The sequence below is a fragment of the Pelodiscus sinensis genome, chromosome 1, assembly GCF_049634645.1.
Source record: "Pelodiscus sinensis isolate JC-2024 chromosome 1, ASM4963464v1, whole genome shotgun sequence".
Classification (NCBI taxonomy): domain Eukaryota; kingdom Metazoa; phylum Chordata; order Testudines; family Trionychidae; genus Pelodiscus; species Pelodiscus sinensis.
In genome coordinates, this window is record NC_134711.1 from 7,460,972 (window position 1) to 7,483,196 (window position 22,225).

A 22,225-nucleotide genomic window follows, 5' to 3' on the forward strand; every position below is an offset into this window, starting at 1 on the left:
AACTCTGACAGAAGCTCTTCTGGGAGAGATTTTTTTCCCCAACATGTTGCAATGTCATTTTCTTAAAACAGCCCATTAACATCCCTCGAATTGCTCCAGGAAATTGAGGTCAATTCTGGGAGACTCAAGGCCAGTCCCAGACAGCTGGCAACCCTAATATCAATGTTGAGTAGCTGCTGCTACAGGTGGGCCCCACCAAAGCCTTGAATCAAACACTTCTGAACCTGGTATCAGAATTCAAACATTGTGGCTTGTGACTATTTTGGTATCACAGCATGTTTGCTTGCATGGGTGCAACAGGAAGAGAGATCCCAATTGCTCCGAGTCAGAGAAACATCTAGGCCACTCGTTTCCAACCTTTTCGAGCATATGGACCCTTTTCAATCTATTAAAATTTCATGGACACCCACCCTGAGAAAAGAAAAGAAAAGAAAAGAAAAGAAAAGAAAAGAAAAGAAAAGACTTTTAAATTTTCTGCAGACCCCCTGCAGTACCATCACGGGCCAACAGGAGTCCACAGACCACAGGTTGGGAGCCACGGATCTAGGAAGTGAGCTGACATTGGTGGTAATGTGCTCAAGCTAGGGGGAAACCTTTTGGATGAGCTTTGGGTGCAACTTCTCAGGATTCAAACAGGCCCTCGCCTTGCAAGCTGGACTCCCTCACAGGGCGGTGAATGACGTCCGGGGTTCTCTGCTCCACATCCCCATCTGACGCCCATTCCCTTTGCTGGCTGGTTTGTTTTTCTTTCATTATCTGTCTGCTGGGCTCTGTGGCCTCTCCCTCAATTGACAGTAAGGACTTTGTGTCCTAGGTGGCGTAGGCCCAGTATTCAAACAAGCCCCTCGTTTCCACTAAGCTCACGCTCGCCCATCGCTCCCCCTTCACTGACACCCGGCTCCAAAAAAGAGACTTGTGAGTAGCGACATCATAGACAACTGCTTCACCGGCTGGGGCTGCTCTCTACTGTGTTCTGTTGACATGACAACCTGTCGGATGCCAGCATATGTCACTGGCAACGACACAATCTCCTCTGCCTTCTTGCTGCTTCGTGTCCTGAACGTGGGAAGGAAGAGGCCTGCGAGCCTGTCAGAGCGAGAAAGCTCTTTTTGCCCACTCCCAGCATGGCCTTCAAGAAGAAGCAGGTCTGACAGAGAGGTCTATCCACCTCCGTCCCCCAAGGCGTTCTGCGGCGGGCGCAGCTAGACACCCGGGCAGCAGCTATTGATCCGAAAGAGCTCGTCTGAAGTGTTCATGTGGTAGGTCACACCGTGGGGTGCACTCCCCCACACCCTTGCCACTACACCCCTGTGGCGGCTGCCACTGTGGCATTGGTGGAAAGCACCGCGCTATGTCCGGGGTTGGCTCATTTTAAGACACTCGGTCGTGGGTCCCCTTTCAGGCTTAATTTCAGCTCTTGTCAGTTCAGCTCCTCTCTCCTCCTGGCTCCCCTGCACACCTCACCTTCCTCACCCCCTGCACTCACGCCCTTGCTGCTTGGTTCCCTCCTCCCTGGATCATCACGTCACCTGTTCCGCCCCCTGCCCTGCCCTCTGGGCACAGGGACTGGAACTATGACTAAAGTGGGGGTGCAGAGAACCGCTGAACCAACCTATAAACCCCACCTAGGATGGAAACTACTTCAAGCTGGGGGCTGCAGCAGTGCCCCCCACACCCATAGTTCCAGCACCCATGGCTGGACATCCAGAGCCTGCCTTAGGGAAACTGGTACTCTGGGAAAACTAACATGTCAGCATCCCTGGCCCCCCATATTGGGCACAGCACCCCACATTGACCTTGGCCCCTGAGGGTGACCCACATTGCACCCCTAACCCTGGCTCTGTGCCCCCATTTCGTCTCTGCACTTCTCTCCTGCTCCCCAACTCCTGCCTCCTCCTTCCACCCTTTCCCTTGCACTGTGCCCCTTTGCCCCAACCCCTTCACTCCCTTCCATGCCCCTAACTCCTGCTCTTTGCCCCCTTCTCCCCTAAACCCTGCACTGTTCCCTCCTCACCCACATGGGGAAAATGAGCCGGATTCACCACGCAGCTGGCATTGCAGCTTGCTCTCCACTCCGGCGATGCTCTTCCACAACTTGCTAGGGAGCTGTGAGTCGGGGAGCGAGCAGCAACATCAGGGCTCCCTTTAGCCAGGACATGTTCCCTGTCTGGGCTGCGGAAAGGGAGGAGAAGAAAGCAGCCTGGAGCATTTGGTGTTGCAGAGATATAAAGGAGTTCAGAGAGACGCTGGGGGGAACAGTCTGTGTGTATCACTGCTCACCCCCACCCATGCTCCTCTGCTGGGAGGAAGCAGGGAGAAACCCGGGTGCCCCCTACCATGTGGCAAGCTGGAAGCAGCTTTCTGTGCTCCCCCTTGACCATGGTACCCCAGGGTGGTCACCCAGATGGCCCACCCTAAGGCCAGCCTGGTGGACACACCTGCCTCACCAATGCCTGGGAAGTTGTATCATTTGGTGTAGCCTTTGTAGAGTACACATGGCTTTCTTGATTGTGGCCTTTTCAGCAGGGGTCTAGACCTCCATACAATCGTGCATATGGTCAACGTGGTCCTTATACAGGGGGCAGAATGGTGCTGCTGGCTCTTTTATGACACAGACATCAACTGCTACATCGGCTGTCATCCAACAAGACCATATGGGCAGATTTTTGTCAGAGGTACTGAGCCAACATGGGTGGGCGTTGTGGGTACGTAGCAATTCTGACAGCCAGGCCAAGAATTCGCAGGGCTGTTCGACCCCTTCCAGACTATGGTTCTTTTGGTCCATAAGTAGGACTGATCATGCGTTGTGGGTGGGGTTTCCGAAGGAACCGTGGCCATTATTTGTGAACGCCCTGACTGCCTGGCCCAAAACCCATCAGCCCACCCTTTCCATAAAGGGTGCCCCAATAGAACACCCACATGCCATGGATTCTGGCCAGATAGATGATAGACCATACTCCGTCCAGCAGCCTGTCTCGCCCCCTCCCACTCTTTGATGAAGAAGGTTTCCGATTGCCCCGCTTTGGGAATGGAACGCAATCACAGGACTACTCCGTCAGCTGTTCAATGGGTCCTTCTTGCCACACGCCCTGCCCTCACCCCGAGACCTGTACCCCCCTTATCCCAGCAGTTCTCCAGCCCTTGGCAGGCATTTTTTGCTTCAGCCACCACCTTGGAGCCCTCCCGTTCCTATTTGTTCGTGGCATCCCTTGGCCATTTGATTGCATTTGGATTTATTCTGCTGCTAAGTACCAGCCTCCCCCGATGCATCCCAGGCCAGAAGCATTGGCTGCTTCAGGCAGGCAGTTTGTACGTTAATTGTGGTGACTACTTGCCACCCATTCCCAAACCCTCTGCTTGATTCTCTTTTATCGCCACTAGGAACCGCGCTCCGTGGGGGGAGAGCCGTAACCCCCATCCACAGGAGAATGATCAGGGCAGCTTAGCACCACACCCAACAGATTTGGTCTTTGCTGATGTCACTGACGACTCATTTCCTATGCAGCATCAGAGGGGGGGGAAACAGATCTCACCTAATCCAACAACAATAAAGACCTGCTGGAATAAAACAGCAGGAAGGACGAGACGTGCAAGAGCCAGCGCATGTCCCACAGCAGCCCAGGTCTTCGTTCTTCCCGTCCTTGAGACCTCGCAGGTACTTCGTGTCACGTGCTTGGGCTCTGGCAAACGACACCGCATCATCGAAAGGACTGTTCCTGGTAACAGCGCAGCGCGTCGCAGCCCCAGTCATAGAACAGGGGGGCACAGTGCTCGGTGCTGTACAAACACGGGATGAAAAGACAGGCCCTGCCCAAGGAGCTTAGTTCAGACAAAAGATGGGGGCGTGCGAGGGAGTCCACACAGAATGTACAGTGGCTCTCACTCGGTGGGTCTGGTCCCTCCAGCCGGGGTCCTGACGAGACTGTTCCCTGCAGCCCAGTCCCCAGAGTTTTAGTAATAAATTCCAGGCAAAATGAGTCCCTGGTGGGGTTATGAAGTGAAGCCCCTGAGCCACAAGGCTATGTCTATACTACGAGCGAGGGGGGTTGGGCACACAGTGAGAGTGTCCCTAGCAGTCTAGCGGCAGCAGCGAAGTTATGGCCGAGCTGGGGTGAGTATATCCCTGCCACAAGCCAGCTGCACAGCTAATGATGCTGGCACTCGCTAGTTTGCATCCTCAGGCAGGGGAATCACGCGTCTCGCACACAGCGCTGACATAGCCTAAGAAGCCCCCCCGTGTACTCTGCCCCCCTGCGTGACAAGGCGCCCCGTCGCTGCTCCACAGCTCAGGCGAATTGCCAAGAACAGGTCTCAAACTCCCAGCCCACGGGCCAACAGCAGCCGAGCACTTCCCCAATCTGGCCCACAAACTAGTTTGGAAAAGCTATTTAATCAGACCCAGGGAGAGGGGGTGGCGCACAGGGACTTACCCATCCACATGGCTCCCAGCAGAACCCAGGCCTCCAGCACCCGAATAGTCGCAGCGGCAGAGGGTACTGCTTGGTCCGGGAAGCTGCAGTGATGCAAACCGTGCTGGCCAGGGAGCCGCCTGAGGTGATGCACTTCTTCAGCCAATGGGGCGGGGTCGGTGGGTTTCACTTTCGGATACCCCTGGCAGGGGTGGGGGATCCCTGCGCGAGGACATGGAGGTAGGGGTGGCAGGCAGGAGTCCAGTGCGAGGGTGTGGCTGTTAGCAGGAGGGGAGGGGAGGCATCCCAGTGGGAAGACATGGGGGTGTCCGGGTGAGGACACAGTTTCGTGTCTTTTGTAGGATTCTGGGCTCCTGGAAACAGCAGAAGGGAGACTATTAACATGCATGTCCTGTATAGCCACACCCAGTCATTCAAGACTCATGTATCAGGGCCTCAGACAGGGATGGGCATGGGACAAGAACCTGAATTGAGCACATTGGCCTAGCCACAGGGAGAAAGCTGCTGGGGAGAAATCCAGCCCCGATGTGATGACTCAGAAGGATTCCAACGTCGGGGGGAAGCATCTGAACTTCTGGGGCTGATCCAAACTGGCCCTTAACTGCAAAATGTCTGCAGTTCGTCCTTTATTCCCTTACCCCAGTCCTGAGAGAGGCAGAAGGAGAGATTCTAGGACTTAGCTTATGCCACTGGAGCGGACTGCATTCTGAGTTCAGTTGCAGGTAATAGTCTCACTGTTACGAAGGGGTCTGTCTGTCTGTCTCCACCTGTCATCTCAGCTTGTACTTCACTTGTGAGCACCTAGGGCAAGGACTGTTGTTCTGTGTTTGTACAGCCTCTGATTCAGGTTTTGAGCAATGTTCCCTGTAAGATGGGTGCTTGTGTAGCCACTCAGGAGAGATTCAAATGCCGCTCACATGATTAGCAGAGTGCCCACAGTTAAGTTTTTTGTTTCTACAGGTGGTGCACATTTCCACATGCCTTGGTGCACATAACATTTTTTCACACAGGGATGGAAAAGATTAGCAGGAACATTGGTCCTGATCCTGGATTTCAGTTCTTATAGGCTACGTCTACACTGGCCCCTTCTTCGGAAGGGACATGCTAATTTTGAACTTGGGAATAGGGAAATCCGCGGGGGATTTAAATATCCCCCGCGGGATTTAAATAAACATGGCCGCCGCTTTTTTCCGGCTTGGGGAAAAGCCGGAAAAAAGCGTCTAGACTGGCGTGATCCTCCGGAATAAAGCCCTTTTCCGGAGGATATCTTATTCCTACTTCAAAGAGATCCTCTGGAAAAGGGCTTTATTCCGGAGGATCGCGCCAGTCTAGACGCTTTTTTCCGGCTTTTCCCCAAGCCGGAAAAAAAGCGGCGGCCATGTTTATTTAAATCCCGCGGGGGATATTTAAATCCCCTGCGGATTTCCCTATTCCCAAGTTCAAAATTAGCATGCCCCTTCCGAAGAAGGGGCCAGTGTAGACGTAGCCATAGAGTATTTCCTGGAGCCCCCCAAATGTGCTATAAAAACTTCAGGGAGGTTGAAAATATTTACTGGAGCTCTGCTCCACACAGCTCTGGCTGAATTTAAGGCTGTTGTGATCAAAGACTTAATTCCCTGTGTGTTACTATAATACAAATAATATATAACAGTGATTCCCAGCTCTTCCATATGCTTCCTGGGTGACCTTACTGGCCAATAACTTAACCTATGTGCCTTATTTCCCCATCTGCAAAATGGGGATAATATCCCATTCCTCCTGTCCTTCTCGGTCCTGTCTGACTGTCTCTTATGTCCATGTTGGGGCCACTGGTTGCTACATAACACAAACATATGATGTGGGCAGGATGTGAAGGGATGCTCCCCTGACAGCTAGCCAGAAGGGAGAGATATGCCGGGTGTGTCTATGTAAATACAGTTTGCTCCTGCTTTGCTTAGATTTGTTCGCTCTTCAGCAGGTGGTGTGGTATTTTGCTCGTTGTAATCAACTTAATTTGTGACCCAACCACACTAAATGCAGGGATAGCAGAAATGACAGCTGTCAGTGTTTGTAATTTTTGTGGGAATACAGAATACAGAAAAGCAGGACAATGCTAACTAAATCTGTTCTGAAGGAAAGAACTCACAGTTAGCAGAAAGAACATTGCTAATCACGGGCCTGACGTTCAGGTTTCTATGAGTTGGAGGGCCCGTCTCTGGCCCCCGCCCCTTCCTCCCTCCCTCTCCTTTCCCTTCTGCCACCCACGCCCACTCCATTGATTTGACTGGCTTTCCTCCCCCTTCAAAGAACAGAACTAAATAGGCAACATTAGAACCCTTTCTTAGGTTAGCTGTGTGGGAGTTGTGTTTCTTCTCTCCTGCTTGCTAAGAGTTGAAATCACTTGGAGGTGAAATCACTTGAGAGTGAGGGGCAGAAGTCACAGCCAAGAGGTGACTGACAGCCAGCTGGGTGGTGGTGGAGACATGCCAGCAAGATGGTGGCCATGGGATGTGATGAGCGGCCAGCAGGGCAGCAGCTGTGAGTGGGGTGCAGAGAGGGTTGGGCCTGTGAAGGGGACTTTGAGGGTGCTGTCTACACAGCACTTATTTCGAAATAAAATGCTATTCCAAAATGTCCCTTACCTCCTTGTGGAATGGGTTTTACAGGGATGTCAGAATAGCGAGCCTGTTATATTTCGAAATAACGAGTGCGCTCAAAAGATGCGGAACAGCTATTTCAGGATACCTCCAGTATCCCAAAATAGCGCTGCAGTGTAGATGTAGCCTTTGGTTGCTGGACTTAAGAACCTGAGAGGAATGGGACATTGCCCGGAACCTACTTGGTGTGGGACTTTTACTCATGGTTTTTGTTTATGAACCTTATTTGTGGTGTTATCCTAAATGAATGCCAAGTTACTTCCCTCCCTTTTTTTAAAAGTCTCTTTCCTATACTCAGACTCTGCCCGTGAGTGGGGAAGCATTGCCTCTCAGAGGCACCCAAGGGCGGTGTGTGAATTTCTCTGATTACAGGGTGGGGGCTCAAGCCAGGTCTGTGTTGAATGGATGGAGAGGAACCACTAGATATTGAACCTGGCTGCTGCTGGCGCTACCTGGCAGAAAAGTTACAATAATAGAAAACACCCCAACAAGTCATGAGTGGCACCTTAGGTACTAACAAAAATATATATATAGTATCGTGAGCTTTCGTGGGCACATCCCACTTCCTCAGATGAGATGATCTTGAGTCAGAGGATATCACATCTGAAGAAGTGGGTTTTGCCCACGAAAGCTCACGCTACTATATGTATATTTTTGTTAGTCTCTAATGTGCCACGGGACTACTCATTATTAAAGTTATAGACTAACACGGCTACCCCTCCGAGACCAATAAAAGTAGTGGAGGAAGACGAGAAGCGGGGAATTCAGGGCTTAGCATTCATGATCTCAAAGCTACACTGAGTAGATTAGCGCCTTTGCAATATTCAGGAGAAATATTTTATTCTCATTGGATAATTACCTAAAGGCCAAGTCCTGGCTGTGTTTGCAAACAAAGACCAGCCTAGATTATCCTGTATCTGTGTCAATTTGTTTCTATCCAAGCAAGGAAATAATTCACTCTTTGAGCCAAACTCTCCTTTGCTCTCGGGAGCCAGACTACTGCCTAACAATGTCTATACATTAAGCAGTTTGTGATTGTGACAGCCGAGAATATGATTGCTCAGTATGCATTGCAATTATCACAGAAGTACAGTACATTTAAGCATCTGTTTCAAAGAGTCAGCTAAACTAACTAACCGCTCAGCCAAGGAAGTGAAACATCTCCTGGGAGGGAGAGACTATTGAAATGCTAATAGACCTTCTTCCACAAGGCATGTCTGCCCAGACAACAGCAGGGCACGCTATTGTTTGGAAGGATGATCAAGAGTTAAACGAGGATGAAATTATTATTTATGCATTTGCCAAGTGCCCACAGAGGATCAAACGAACTCTTGGATGTGAGCAACTCAACATGGATGTGTTTACTGCACCCCAAAGGTTGGTGGGGGAGGAACTCCACAGTGCCCCTCACCAATGTTTGGGGACTGAGAAATTTAAGTGGTTGACATTTTGATGGAGAAACACAGGACAAATTTGGTGAACGTTGTTGCTGACATTTTTTGCTTGTTTCCTGACTAGCCATTTTGGCTCCCAGCCCATCAGATGCTCCTGAGCTGGTTGGAAACTGTTGATTCGCCAAACGCACAAAAAAGTGTTGTAGGAACATCCCGGTTCCAGTAAGACAGGTTTCTCGGGAGCAAATGTCTAATCAAAGCTAGAATGAGAATGTAACCTACTACCTCCGAATAGCCCAGACATTCAGGAATGTGGCGGAGAAATTCAGTTCTGAATTATCCAGTATAGAGATTTGAACATGGGTCCCCGGCACTGTTACAGGGTGGGGACCAACTGGCTAAGTAGCAGTTCAGCAGAAAAGGACCTGGGGATTACAGAGGATGAAAAGCTGAAGATGAGTCAACTGTGTGCCCTTGTCGCCAAGAAGGCTAATGACATACTGGGGTGCATTAGGAAGAACATTTCCAGCAGATCTGGAGAAGTGATTATTCCCCTTTATTTGGCACTGGTGAGACCACATAGAATCATAGAATACTAGGACTAGAAGGGACCTCGAGAGGTCATCGAGTCCAGTCCCCTGCCCTCATGGCAGGACCAAATACGGTCTAGACCATCCCTGATAGACATTTATCTAACCTACTCTTGAATATCTCCAGAGATGGAGATTCCACAACCTCCCTGGGCAATTTATTCCAGTGTTTGACAACCCTGACAATTAGGAGCTTTTTCCTAATGTCCAACCTAACCCTCCCTTGCTGCACTTTAAGCCCATTGCTTCTTGTTCTATCCTCAGAGGCCAAGATGAATAAGCTTTCTCCCTCCTTATGACACCCTTTTAGATATCTGAAAACTGCTCTCATGTCCCCCCTCAGTCTTCTCTTTTCTAAACTAAACAAACCCAATTCCTTCAGCCTTCCCTCATAGGTCATGTTCTCTAGACCTTTCATCATTCTTGTTGCTCTTCTCTGGACCCTCTCCAATTTCTCCATATCTTTCTTGAAATGTGGTGCCCAGAACTGGACACAATACTCCAGCAGAGGGCTAACCAGCACAGAGTAGAGCGGAAGAATGACTTCTCGTGTCTTGCTCACAGCACATCTGTTAATGCATCCCAGAATCATGTTCGCTTTTTTTGCAACAGCATCACACTATTGACTCATATTTAGCTTGTGATCCACTATAACCCCTAGATCTCTTTCTGCCATACTCCTTCCTAGACAGTCACTTCCCATTCTATATGTGTGAAACTGATTGTTCCTTCCTAAGTGGAGCACTTTGCATTTGTCTTTATTAAACTTCATGCTGTTTACCTCAGACCATTTCTCCAATTTGTCCAGATCATTTTGAATTATGACCCTATCCTCCAGAGTAGTCGCAACCCCTCCCAGCTTGGTATCATCTGCAAACTTAATAAGCGTACTTTCTATGCCAATATCTAAATCGTTGATGAAGATAATGAACAGAGCCGGTCCCAAAACAGACCCCTGCGGAACCCCACTTGTTATACCTTTCCAGCAGGATTGTGAACCATTAATAACTACTCTCTGAGTAGGGTTATCCAGCCAGTTATGCACCCACCTTATAGTAGCCCCATCTAAGTTGTATTTGCCTAGTTTATTGTTAAGAATATCATGTGAGACCATATCAAATGCCTTACTAAAGTCTAGGTATACCACATCCACCGCTTCTCCCTTATCCACAAGACTCGTTATCCTATCAAAGAAAGCTATCAGATTGGTGTGACTTGATTTGTTCTTTACAAATCTATGCTGGCTGTTCCCTATCACCTTACTACCTTCCAAGTGTTTGCAGATGATTTCCTTAATTACTTGCTCCATTATCTTCCCTGGCACAGAAGTTAAATTAACTGGTCTGTAGTTTCCTGGGTTGTTCTTATTTCCCTTTTTATAGATGGGCACTAGATTTGCCCTTTTCCAGTCTTCTGGAATCTCTCCTGTCTCCCATGATTTTCCAAAGATGATAGCTAGAGGCTCAGATACCTCCTCTATCAGTCCTTGAGTATTCTAGGATGCATTTTATCAGGCCCTGGTGACTTGCAGGCATCTAACTTTTCTAGGTGATTTTTAACTTGTTCTTTTTTAATTTTATCTTCTAAACCTACCCCCTTCCCACTAGCTTTCACTATGTTAGGCATTCCTTCAGACTTCTAGGTGAAGACCAAAACAAAGAAGTCATTAAGCATCTCTGCCATTTCCAAGTTTCCTGCTATTGTCATCGACCCTACCGAGAAGCCAGCGGGTGTTGATTTCTGTCGGAAGGACGGGTGCAGACTGAATCCCATCAGGACAGCTCACTGGAGATGTGGACCAACCCTCATTCACTGGAAAAGGAGGCAAAGGCCTAGATGCGCCTGTGGTCACCAGGCACAAGGATGGAGCATGTCATATCAGAGCATCCCCTTCGTGCTTTCGCCGGTGGCCACAAGGATGCTCACCGCCTCACTGCTGCCACCAGGTGCTGGCTGTCACCTCTGGGCATACCTCTGTCGCCGTTGCTATCTTCCCCAGCCATGCAACAGAAGCAACAGCATGACAGTGCTAGGCATCTGGTTATCACATGCAGAGACATTCCAACTGCAGTGTGGGATTGGGGGGTGGGTCAGCCCCTCAGAAGGTGTGGGGGGAGAGATTTTTTACAAAATCCACATCCAGAAGCAGGTTGATACTCTCTAGAAGTGTGGGGCAGTTCAGCCTTGATGTGAGTTGCATTTCAACCCGATGAGCTAAAGAGACCTCCGGGCCAAACACTGCCATCCAAACTAAGGCTCGTCGGAGGCTAGGGCAAGTTAGATTAACTCTCCGGTTCTCTTCGGATCCTGCAGACTGTCTGGTGGGGATCAGCATTTGCTCGGATGGGAAGGAAAAGGAAAGGGGAGGTGCCTCAGGTGGAAGGGGCGGGGCTCAGGGCAGTCAGCCCTTAGCGCCACCCAGAGCATGGCTCTGGGCCTTGCCCCCCAGTCCTTACATCCCTACAGAGCCGTGTAGCAGTACTCACACGGCGTTTCAAAGGGGCCCAGAGCTCCCAGCTGCAGCTGCTATGCTGCTGTGTAATTGCCCCCTTCCCTCCCCTGCCCCCATTCCTCCAGTTAACATGTTTGGGTGAGACCCAAACACAACAGCCGGATGAGTGTCAGAATGAGCGTTACACGGGCTGCTGCTCCTCACCCCTCGTCTTGCACGAAAGCAGAGGCCCAAAAGTGCCATGCCGGGGGCTGTATACAGAGCAATTCCAGCGAGAAGGTTTGCCAGTGTCGGAAAACCCCCTCTCCTCTTTCGATTTTCTTTTGAAAGAATGCAATTGCAGTGTGGATGTAAGTGAAGGGTTTTTTTTGGAAAAACAACCGCTTTTCCGAAAAAAAACGCTGTAGTTTAGACATACCCTGGGCTGCACTGCATAGGGCCCCACAAACCCTAAGGATGGCCCTGTGACCTCGGGCAAATCACTCAGTCCCTGGGCATGCCTGTAAAATGGCTATAGTACTTCCTGACTTCACCATAAAGTGACAGTGAGGTGCTAAGCTGCTAGGGTAATTGGCCATTATCACAACATCAGTGACATTTCAGTCGGCCTCGCTTGGCTGTGCCGTTGGACCTCGCTTGGCTGTGACATTGGGCTTCAGCCTGATATTCCGACATTTCAGTCTCCGGATCTGGTGAGGTAGCGGCTCCATCCAAGGAGAGGGTGGGAGATTAAATGCCAGCCCTCCAGGACAAGAACACACCGGGGTAGCCGGAGTGACTAGGAGCTCTCCTGCGGCAGCTCCGTAAGCAATGGTATCAGGGCGTAAATTCTCATCGAGCATTTCCCCGGACCCTCCAGGCTTCCCCCAGCATGCTAGAGACACTCCCAGGGGGGTGAAAATATTTCCCGGCGCTCTGCTCCGGCTGCACCAGAGCCCTGGATGGTTTGATCTTGGCATCCTTAGGCTGTTTGTACAGGTGCAGCTCTGTACTCATGCTTCTCTGTGCAACCTGCTCTCACCCGTTTATCTTGATTTCCCCTTCGAAAGGCCAGGCCCCTGTGCAATGGCCCCCTTTGCCTCTCCCCCTCCACGGGCCTGAGGACGGGCTCTCTCAGGTGTGTATCAGAGTAGGAGGGGCTTGCTCCTTGCTGCCTGGGGGGCCTCACCAGCACAGGCCATGTCACCTCAGCTCCTCATCCCTCTGCCCTTCTACCTGTGTGCAGGAGCAAGAGCAGGCCAAGGGGAGAACGCCTCTGGGGAGGCCAAGTGCATCACCCATGGCCCAAGGAGGAGGGAGAATGCTTTGCTCCGATTAACCCATTTGGCTCTCCCCTTAGAGATACTGACCTTGGAGGGACAGACCTCACTCACTTGGCCTGGCGGTTGCTTTCAGCTGAGTCCCCTTGCCAGCCATAGGGGCCAACTTCCCCTCTAGCCAGAGGGTGCTCCGCATTTTGCTTCACCCCAGCCCCGCTCATTCCATCCCTTCCCTCAAGCCCCTGCCTTTTCCGTCCCTGCTCCCTGAGCACGCCCCATCCCTGCTTCTCCTCCTCCCCCCTGGAGCTTCCTGGGCATGGTGAATCAGCTGTTCGTGGCGTTCCAGATGCACTGGGAGACCAGGGGAGGAGAAGATCAGCGGGGATGCCAGCAGGCGAGAGGTACAGGGAAGAGGGAGGTGGAGGAAAGGAACGTGGCTGCCGGTGGGTGCTCAGCATCTACTATTTCCCCGTGGGTGCTCCTGCCCCAAAGCACCCACCGGGTCGGTGCCTATGTCGCCAGCGGATGGTGGTATTTGGAGAGGGGTGGATGGCTCACTGGGAATTGACCGAGTGCAGCCAGGTGTCCTGCTCAGGGAATGTCTGGCAGGAAACTGCAGTTTTCCCCGAGTTTTTCCTTACTATGGGAATTTTTGTTACTCTGTAGACCTATCACAAAGGGCAGCTCTTTGACATTGCCGGCCGGTTCCTTGGGATTGGTCACGTCAGCCGCCTGATATTGCTTCTGGTCCCTGCGTGGAGGAGTGTCACCGGGCCAGTTTTCTCAGGGGCGAATGCTCATGTGTTTAAAACTCCCTTTCCTCAAGCAGGCTTTTCTGCCCGTGGAAAGTGAATGGAGAAGGCTGACGGGGGCGGGGCCTTGCTGTGGACCCCTCTTTGTGGAAAAGGTCCTCCATGCGTCCGCTGCTCTGGTGAGGTCTCCCTGCGGCCATGGACAATGTGCCCTCTAACTTTTTCCATCCGTGAGCGGAATCAATTTTGTGGTGGGCACCAAGGCATGTGCGGATGTGCACCCCCACAAGCTGCCAGCTGTGGGTGCTCTGCTAATCAACCGGGCGGCATTTGAACCTCTACCCGGTGGCCTCCCAAGTGCTCAGATTACAGGGAACACTAGTCCTGGCTCATTATCCCCAGTGATCTTAAAAGCATCTCCAGATGTCCCTCCGCCTTCATCATGATACTAGATGTTCCAGAGGGCATGACTGTCAATGCAATGCTGAGCCAGGCTCCTGGAGCCCGCGGGTCCCAGCCTGGCCACTGCTCTTAGGAACGGGAGCCATCACCATCTTTCATTGACCAGGGAGATTGGAGCAGGTGGTTCTCAAACGAGCACCTAATGAGCCGGTCACTAAGACAATGATCACAGCTGAATTCACGCCAGCTCTCGGTACGTCCACTGCAGCAGCAGGGTCACGGTAGTGGCTCAAGGAACTTGAGTGATACTGTTGGTGCCAGAGCTAAGCAGAGAGCAGAAGCATATGTCGGGGTAGCCCCCTTCTGGCCAAAGAAGGTGCCAGTTTACCAGAGTTGAGGATCCGCCTTTGCGTCAAGCCTCAAGCCGCCGTTGCGAACACGCTGCGATTCTGCCAAGCAGGCCAGTGTGTCGTTGCCAGGAGGTTTCAAAACCCAGCAGAAAGGGGGGGGGAGTCACTGTTTGGAAGAAGGGACCTGTGTGGGTTTTATCGGCCGCCTCGCTGCTTGCCTCAGTTTACCCCTGGCGAGAGATGCTGCGGAGGGAGCTGTGTTCCGGGAAGGCAAATGAGTGACTGAACGCAGCCTCCCTGGCAAAGGGGCAGCACCTCCTCAGGGAGGAACAGCTGCGGCAATGGGAGTGTTCAGTCTGCAATCCCGGAGAGGGAGTAAAGACAAAGGACCGGATTCCTAGCTGGAGCATTGTCGATTGACACCCCGAGTGTATGGTAGAGCAGGGTGTTCTCAGCCACCCCTGGCATGTAATTAACAAGGCTGGAGCTGAAACATACCAGGCATCTGGGAGGGGAATGCTGCGTGCTCCTTCCACTGCAGCCTCTCCCCAGAGGGATCCAGAGATTGAGACCCCAAGAAAGTTAGGGATCCTTCCTCCCGGGAGCTACTGTAATAGCCTACTACCCGCACTGGGTGGCTGGGGTTCTCCTCTAGATCAGGACAATGATTCTTTAGCATTGGGGCCTGTGGACCACCCTGCTCAACACAAACCGTTCCCAGACCACCAGCCATGCTGACCAAACAGGCGTCAGAGCAGGCTGGGGGTGGGGGTCTGGCTGGGATTCCAGCCAATCGGAGCAGCGGGGAAAACCTCCAGGCAAGTGGTTTCCTGTGCGGCCCTTTCCCCAGCTGGAGAGGAGGGGACGTGGCAGCACATGAAGCTGCTTCATCCCTCCGCAAGCTGGTTCTGGCCCGTGAGACTCGGCATCCCCCCTCAGCAGGAAGCCAACCTCACAGGGGGCCAGTGGGTGTGCGGGGCTGGAGCGCCAGCCTGGGATCCCCATGGTGAGGGGGAACCGCGAGCCCACGACCCACCTGCAAGATGGGACCACACGTGGCGAACCAGCCCTTAGGGGCGTGAACAACTGTACATTGGGCGCGTGTTTTGTCCCCGTCCAGAGGTTTCCACGCTGAATGAGAAGCAAAGGACCGAGTAATGCTTTGTCCATCCCAAAGCCCTGTTCCGTCCAGGCATGTCTCCGACAAGGCAGGACAGATGGGAGGGGTCGGTCGGCAGCAGGCTGAAGGCAGAGGATCAAGGCTCCGATCTTGCCCCTGTAACACAGAATGCCGTATAAGGACCAGTGGCGGCCGTTCCAGCCACGGAGCTGCGGCGAACTCTGCGGTTGGAAAAATCTCTCCAGTTCTCTCCCCCGCCACCACCAGTCCATCCGCTCAGCATCCCTCCCAGCTACTCCCGCTCAGCTGCGGCTGTGATGAACATGTCTGAATGGCAAAGACATGCAGGAAACCCTCGCCGTGTGCGGCTTCCTGGCACCACCACGAATGGGGACATTCACGAATACTGGAAGCCACAGCTCCGGGGCCCAGCGGTGAGTTTCCTGTGGCTTCCAGTCCCCGCTGCCTCTTCGCCAGGCCTCAACAGGACACCCCCATGAATACGCAGAAGATGGATCGCAATTCCACGAATCACAAAGGTCTCTGGTGAAGTCTCTAACAAGCCAGGGTCTCTGGCAGATTCTTCCTAGCCCCAAACCTCCTTGCATTTGCTAACGCACCAGTGCAACCCTCTGCGCTAGGCCTATGGCTCGCTCAGCCTCCCAAATCTTCCAGCCGGTTTGCAGAGGCTATGCAACACCTGTGCCGGGCGGGTGCCAGCTTTGCCTGGGAGCTTCCCAAGACCCCCCTCGCCTCCTCTTCTCCCCCTCCCCCTTCCATGCAGCTCTCCTCCTGCACGCTGCTGCCGCACCTGGATTTGCTAATCAGTTTGCAGAGAGCTCGGTAATTGTCCGCAAGAAAACACGGGTGCAGATGTGACAGCGCGCCGGGCAAGTGCAGTAAATGAGATGCTTGTTTTCCAAACAGAACCCGAGATTTAATTACCGCCTCGCTGAGTGCTTATTAAAACCCGATCTCACCCATTGTTCTCCAGCCCTGCGCATATTGAAGCCGCACGTTTCGGCGCCGTGTTTGATAGTATTCGTAAAATGAGCCAATGTGGAAAATTACAAACACATATTGTACCCAAACAATATCTTGTCCCCTGGGTTCCCCCCCCGCTCCTTCCTCAGATGAATAGCAACATCAAAGATTTATTCCTCTGCTCCTCTGGCCCGTTTGGATTTCCCTCCACCACTGGGGAAAAGCAGTGCAAAAGGAGAGGTGGGTGATTTATCACCATCGGGTGTCCTGGCTAGATAATGCAACCAGCTGTAGCTTGGGTAACCAGCTGGTCTACATTCCACACTCAGGCCACGTCTACACTACACGGAACCTGCCGTGGTCAATCTTCCAGGGTTTGATTTAGGAGGTCTAGTGAAGACCCACTAAATCAAACTCAGAGAAATAAGGGAAGCCAATGGGAGTGTTTGTTGCTCCTGTCAACCTTCCGCTGTGTAGAGGGTGATTTAAGATACATCGACTCCAGCTGCGTAATTAATTTAACTGGAGTTGCTCTAGTGTAGACCTGGCCTAAGTCCAGGCTCTGATCTAGGTTTGAGCCCAGGCAGGCCCCTTTCCATGCCCATACAAATCAGTCGGCAAGTACCAGATCCTAGGACCCTGTTCAGGGAGCAGGTCAAAGCCCACGCCCTGCTGTGACGGGTCCAAGTGCTGTCACCTTGCCGCGAGTCAGGAGCTCTTTGCAGTGTAGTGTGGATGTGTTAGCCCACCTGGGAGACTCTCTCTCCTCTCCGGAGCAGCCTCCAGAATCCAGCTAGTGGAGGCTCTTTGCTTGCACAAAGTCTGTGAGAGTTCCCCTTGATTTCCATGCCCTGACACCGCAACGAGCAGCTGTCTCTGTGTAAAAACAACACGTAGTCCTGCGGTGCCCAAGGGAAACTACGTCGAAATAACTACATTCGAAATAATAACTCCCGAAATAACAAAAAACGAAATAGCACATCCCCACTACAGGGAAGCCTTGACATTAGTCCGAGGCGGGTTCCATTAATGTGGACGTGCTACCTCGACTTAGCACCCTAGGAAGCACTGCAGAGTGACTTTTTTGAATAACTCCGGGGAGTCGTTATTTCAAAATAGCCACATCGGAGCGTCCACACGATGGCGATTTCAAAATAACTATTTCAAAGCAAGCGTTATTCCTCAGGCAAAGTGGGAGCTATTATTTTGAACTAACCAGCCTGTTATTTCGAAATAACGGGCTTTGTCATGTGGACACTCCACTTGTTATTTCGAAATAACGTAGACCAAGGCTTAGAGGCTAACAAACGTGTATATAGTGTTGTGTGCCTTCGTGGGCAAAACCCACTTCCTCAGATGAGCTTGAGTGGAGAAAAAAACAGGAGGCGGGGGGCTTTCCGAATGTATAATAGAAAAAGAAGAGAGATGGGAGGGAAGTCCATGTCAACTGTAGTGTCGGTGCTAGCAAGGCTAATTGAGAGGGCTGGAAATATCCCACACTTAAGCGTTTGATGTCAATTAGGTATGAAATGTAAGAAAATCTGGTTTTATAATGGGCCATCCAGTTCATACCTTTGTTCAGGCCAAAGGAAATACTCTCTGGGTAAAGAGAAGATTCCCCATGCAGGGGAGAGCTTGCTGGTGCTCAGAGACGGGCAAGAGGGGCTGAACGATACCGATTTTCCACTCACATGCAAACCATGGGGCCACCTGCCTGCTCTCAGGTCAGCGAGGATTTCGGTCAGGAGCTGGCCCCTCGCATGCCAGACCACAACACCGCGGAACCGACAGTCCTACGAACAGTGCTTCAGGTTCTTACGTCCCAGCAGAGGGCGCTGTCTAGAGCCAGTCACTCCCTACTCAGAGAGGGTATGTCTACACTACAGCGCTAATTCAAACTAACTTAGTTCGAATTAGTTAATTCGAACTAGTTAATTCGAACTAGGCGTTAGTCCTCGTAGAATGAGGTTTACCTAGTTCGAATTAAGTGCTCCGCTAGTTTGAATTAAGTTCGAACTAGCGGATCGCTAGTGTAGCGCCTATCAAAGTTAATTCGAACTAACGGCTGTTAGTTCGAATTAACTTTGTAGTGTAGACATACCCAGAGGCAGGTAAAAGGCTCTTTAGATAGAAGTCTCCTGACAAATGTCTTCCGAGGAACATTGGGATTGTTTGTGGTTCCTCCCTCCGACACGTGATAACCTCTTTGGAGCAGGCAGCCTCTTTTTATTCTGTGTTTGGACAGCACCGGGCCCCAGGAAGTCCTGCATCACCTTCCCAGCATCCTCCCTGGCTGTGAACATAAGAACGGCCATACTGGGTCAGACCAAAGGTCCATCTAGCCCAGTATCCTGTCTGCCAACAGTGGCCAATACCTGTTGCCCTAGAGGGAGTGAACAGAACAGGGAATCATCCCCCATCACCTATTTCAGCCCCTGGGTCCGCTCCCCCTCCTTCCCCGACTCCCCTGCTGCACTGTCTCCCTCCACTCTGGCTCTGTTGCCACCCCGCTGTGCACCAAAGCAGCATGGCCCTGTTGTGCCTGTGGCCGCATCCTCGTTCCCCTAGGGAGGACGCTGTGACGCTGCCCTGTCATGAGGGCAGTGACCAGGCTCCCCATGCGCATGCAGAGCTCTGTTTGCTTTCCGTGTGCTGCTAAGCATTCACGTGTTAATCAGACGTGTTCCCCTGGTTTAAATCCCGCTATCAGCATCCCCATAGGTTTCCCACACGTGCCCGAGCACGGGTAGATATCAGGCCTATCTCGGCTTCCATCGCGCAGGAAGCAGCTGGTTTCGAAGCTCTCCTGCTGTCCGCTGGGGTTTCGTTGCTGATTCCATCTACCTCCAGCATAATCCCTGCTTGTAATTACAAATATCCTGTGTACGGGTGCTGGGGGGAGAGCACGGAGCTATTCATGCAGCACGCTGACCCGTTGATTGAACTTTGCTGCTAGCTCCGTTTCCCCTGCCCCGCTGGCTGAGGAATGATGCATTCAGATGCCTCCTTGGCTTCCTCTCCCAATGCAGCAGGGATTTTTTTTCCCTTCCCTGCCAGATGCACTGGGCACGCTGCTGGCGAGCAAGCACAGGAGAAGTGAGTCTTTACGGGGCATGCACGCAGCTCAGTGCACCCACCAAAAGGGCAAGGGGGCGCTGGGGAAGGCAGCTCTGACCCAGTCTTAGTGTGAAATCGCAGGGCCCTGCCTACAGTCCGTGTCGCTTTTTCCCACCGGTGTTACCAAAAAGCACGGAAAGCCAGGCCCTGTGTGGACTGAGCACAACACGGGCTATGAGAGCCGGGCGCTCCCTCTGCATCCAATCCCAGCACTGCTACGGTTCAGTCGGCATCCCCGGCAAAGTCTGGGCACGCAAACAGAACTACCCTATCCCGGGAGACCGTCTTGGTTACGACAAAGTTGTGGCCCGCGGAGATGGAGGAGGGCCACTCGTGCGACCCACTCCCTTGCTTAGGTTGCCCATCGCTGGATTAGGGAGCCTCACCAAGGACTTGGGAGGCTTAAATGATATGTCTCCCGTGAGACCCAGAGTCAGCGACCTTGCGACCTTGGATGTGTCCACACAGAGTTAGTGTGCGGCAGGGATGTTTGTGTGTCTCCTGCAGCCGTGCGTTTATGCTCCCTAGAGCACTTTGTGCACCCCAGACCTTCCAGTGCACAGCAATAGGGCCTAAGGGAGGCGCCCAAGAGAGGCAACACAAGGCAGACTTGTGTGAGGTACATTTACACCCCAGCTTGCTGTAGACCCGGGGTCTCAAACTCAATGGACCTGAGGGCCAGCTCCAGTCCCTGTGGCCCAGGGTAGATTGGGTGCAGAGCCACCTCCTCCATAGGACGGTTAGGGGCACTTTGGGGGGCCCCCCACAGTGGCCACTCCAACCATCCTATGAATGGGACAATATTCCATGTTCATTTTAAATCCATGGGGCCTTGGGTGGGGCAGGCCCACCTACCCTTAACGCTGGCAGAGCAGGTGCCAGTGTAACCACCACCAGGCGGATTTGAACCTGGGACCCCTGAAACTTAGTACACGATCCTCTACCCTCTGAGCTAAAAGCCAGCTGGCTCCCAGCCCATGCTGTAGAGGTCTCTCGATCTTAACTGTTGCTGTAGTCTAGGTGCCACTGCATGGGACAGTGAACCACACTAGGGCTATGTCTACACTGGCAGGTTGTTGCGCCAGAAGTATGCAAATGAGGCTAAGCATGGAATATCGCCGAGACTCATTTGCATATCTAATGAGCCGCTATTTTTGTGGAAGAGGCTCTTGCGCAAGAAGGAGCTGTCTACACTGCCCCTTCTTGCGCAAGAAAAAACCTCTTGCGCAACGCCATTATTCCTGAAAATAATCAGCATAATGGCATTGCAAGAGTCTCTTCCACAAAAATGGCAGCTCATTAGATATGCAAATGAGGCTTGGCAATATTCCACACTTAGCCTCATTTGCATAGCTCTGGCACAAGATCACGCCAGTGTAGACATAGCCTAGGTGTGTGGGTTACACCAGCTTATGCCAAGGTCCCCTACCACTGACAAATACACAGCTGGAACCAGTCTGGCTCTCCTGTGTGTTACTGCTGCAATAGGCATTAGGCCTGGCAGAAGGTGGTTGTGTTTAGACTTTTATTGAATGCTCATGAGTTGCTGCCTGCATTAATCTCACTTACAACCTCTCCTTCTTGTCTTGTCTGGGAATATTTCAGCATTTGTATTGCAAGCGTCTGGAGCTGTGTAAATCACCAGACAGGAGACAGAGAACAGGAAAAATGCTGGGCTCCAAGAGACATGTTATGTCCTATCCAACCAGGAAGGCCCGGTGTGCAACATTACAAGAGGACAAAAGACTGTTATTCTGCTATCCGCCGCCCTCAGAGATGAGTCATGCGAGTGGATGTCTACCATGAGCTGCATTTAAAGCTCAGCGCACACAAAGTGGAGGAAATAGGGGAGGGAATAAAACCCCCTAACGATAAGAAACCTATCTTGATGCTGCTAGAACTCCGGAGAGGAAGGGCAAGATTTATAGGCATAAGCAAAGGATCCCCAGCAATTTAGCCTGGGTTAGCCCTAAAGGACAGGTAGCTAGAAGCGCCTATTACCTTTTGAAATATAAGAGTATAACTCACTTGAATATTTATGTTTATCCCATTTCACCGTATAAATATCTCTTGTTTCCTTTTCCTATGTAATAAACCTGTATACAGTTTATTATAGGCTTGCCTGCAAGCTTTGTCTTTGGTGAGAGATTGAAGGTGCAATTGACCAAGGGTAAGTGACTGGTCCTTTGGGAGTGAGAGAAACCTGACTATTGTGAATATTGTGGTGTAAGGGACCATCTATGACAAAATCAGACTCCTGGGTACCCCAGGGGACTGTCCATGACCTCAGTTACAGGACCAGAGGAGTTTACACTGGATAACTGGTTGGTGGAATCTAAGCATAAGCCTCACAACCAGTTTGGAGTTTCGGTCCTGGTTCTTAGCACTCATACTCAAGTCACACTGAAGAGCTTGAGGGGTGTTTTCAGAGATCTCTTTCCCAAGGGTAAGAAGACTAGCTCGATGAACAGCACTGGCCTGGGGAAACCAGGGAGGGGATGAAGGCCCTGAAATCATAGACTGAGCAGGACAGTCTAACTACCACATGGTTTAGGTCTCATCATAGAATCATAGAACACTAGAACTGGAAGAGACCTTGAGAGATCATCACGTCCAGTCCCCTGCCCTCACGGCAGGACCAAGCAACTAACTCTTCTTCATCACGCTCCCCAGCACCCAACACCATTGCAGAGCCTCTACCAACCAAACCGCCTACCCAGTCCCAGGCATAAACTTCCA

At 51.7% G+C, this 22,225-nt stretch overlaps 1 long non-coding RNA gene across 2 annotated transcripts; it reads left to right on the forward strand.

Moving 5' to 3' along the window:
* The first annotated feature begins 1,018 nt into the window (after positions 1-1,018).
* Positions 1,019-21,564, forward strand: LOC112545329 (uncharacterized). 2 transcript variants are annotated; one of them, XR_003088798.2, is made up of 4 exons: positions 1,019-1,259; positions 2,524-2,675; positions 3,382-3,655; positions 21,092-21,564. It is a non-coding gene; the product is annotated as an uncharacterized LOC112545329 (long non-coding RNA). The 2 variants fall into 2 exon arrangements; XR_003088799.2 differs by having other exon boundaries at positions 2,527-2,675.
* The last annotated feature ends 661 nt before the right edge of the window (positions 21,565-22,225 follow it).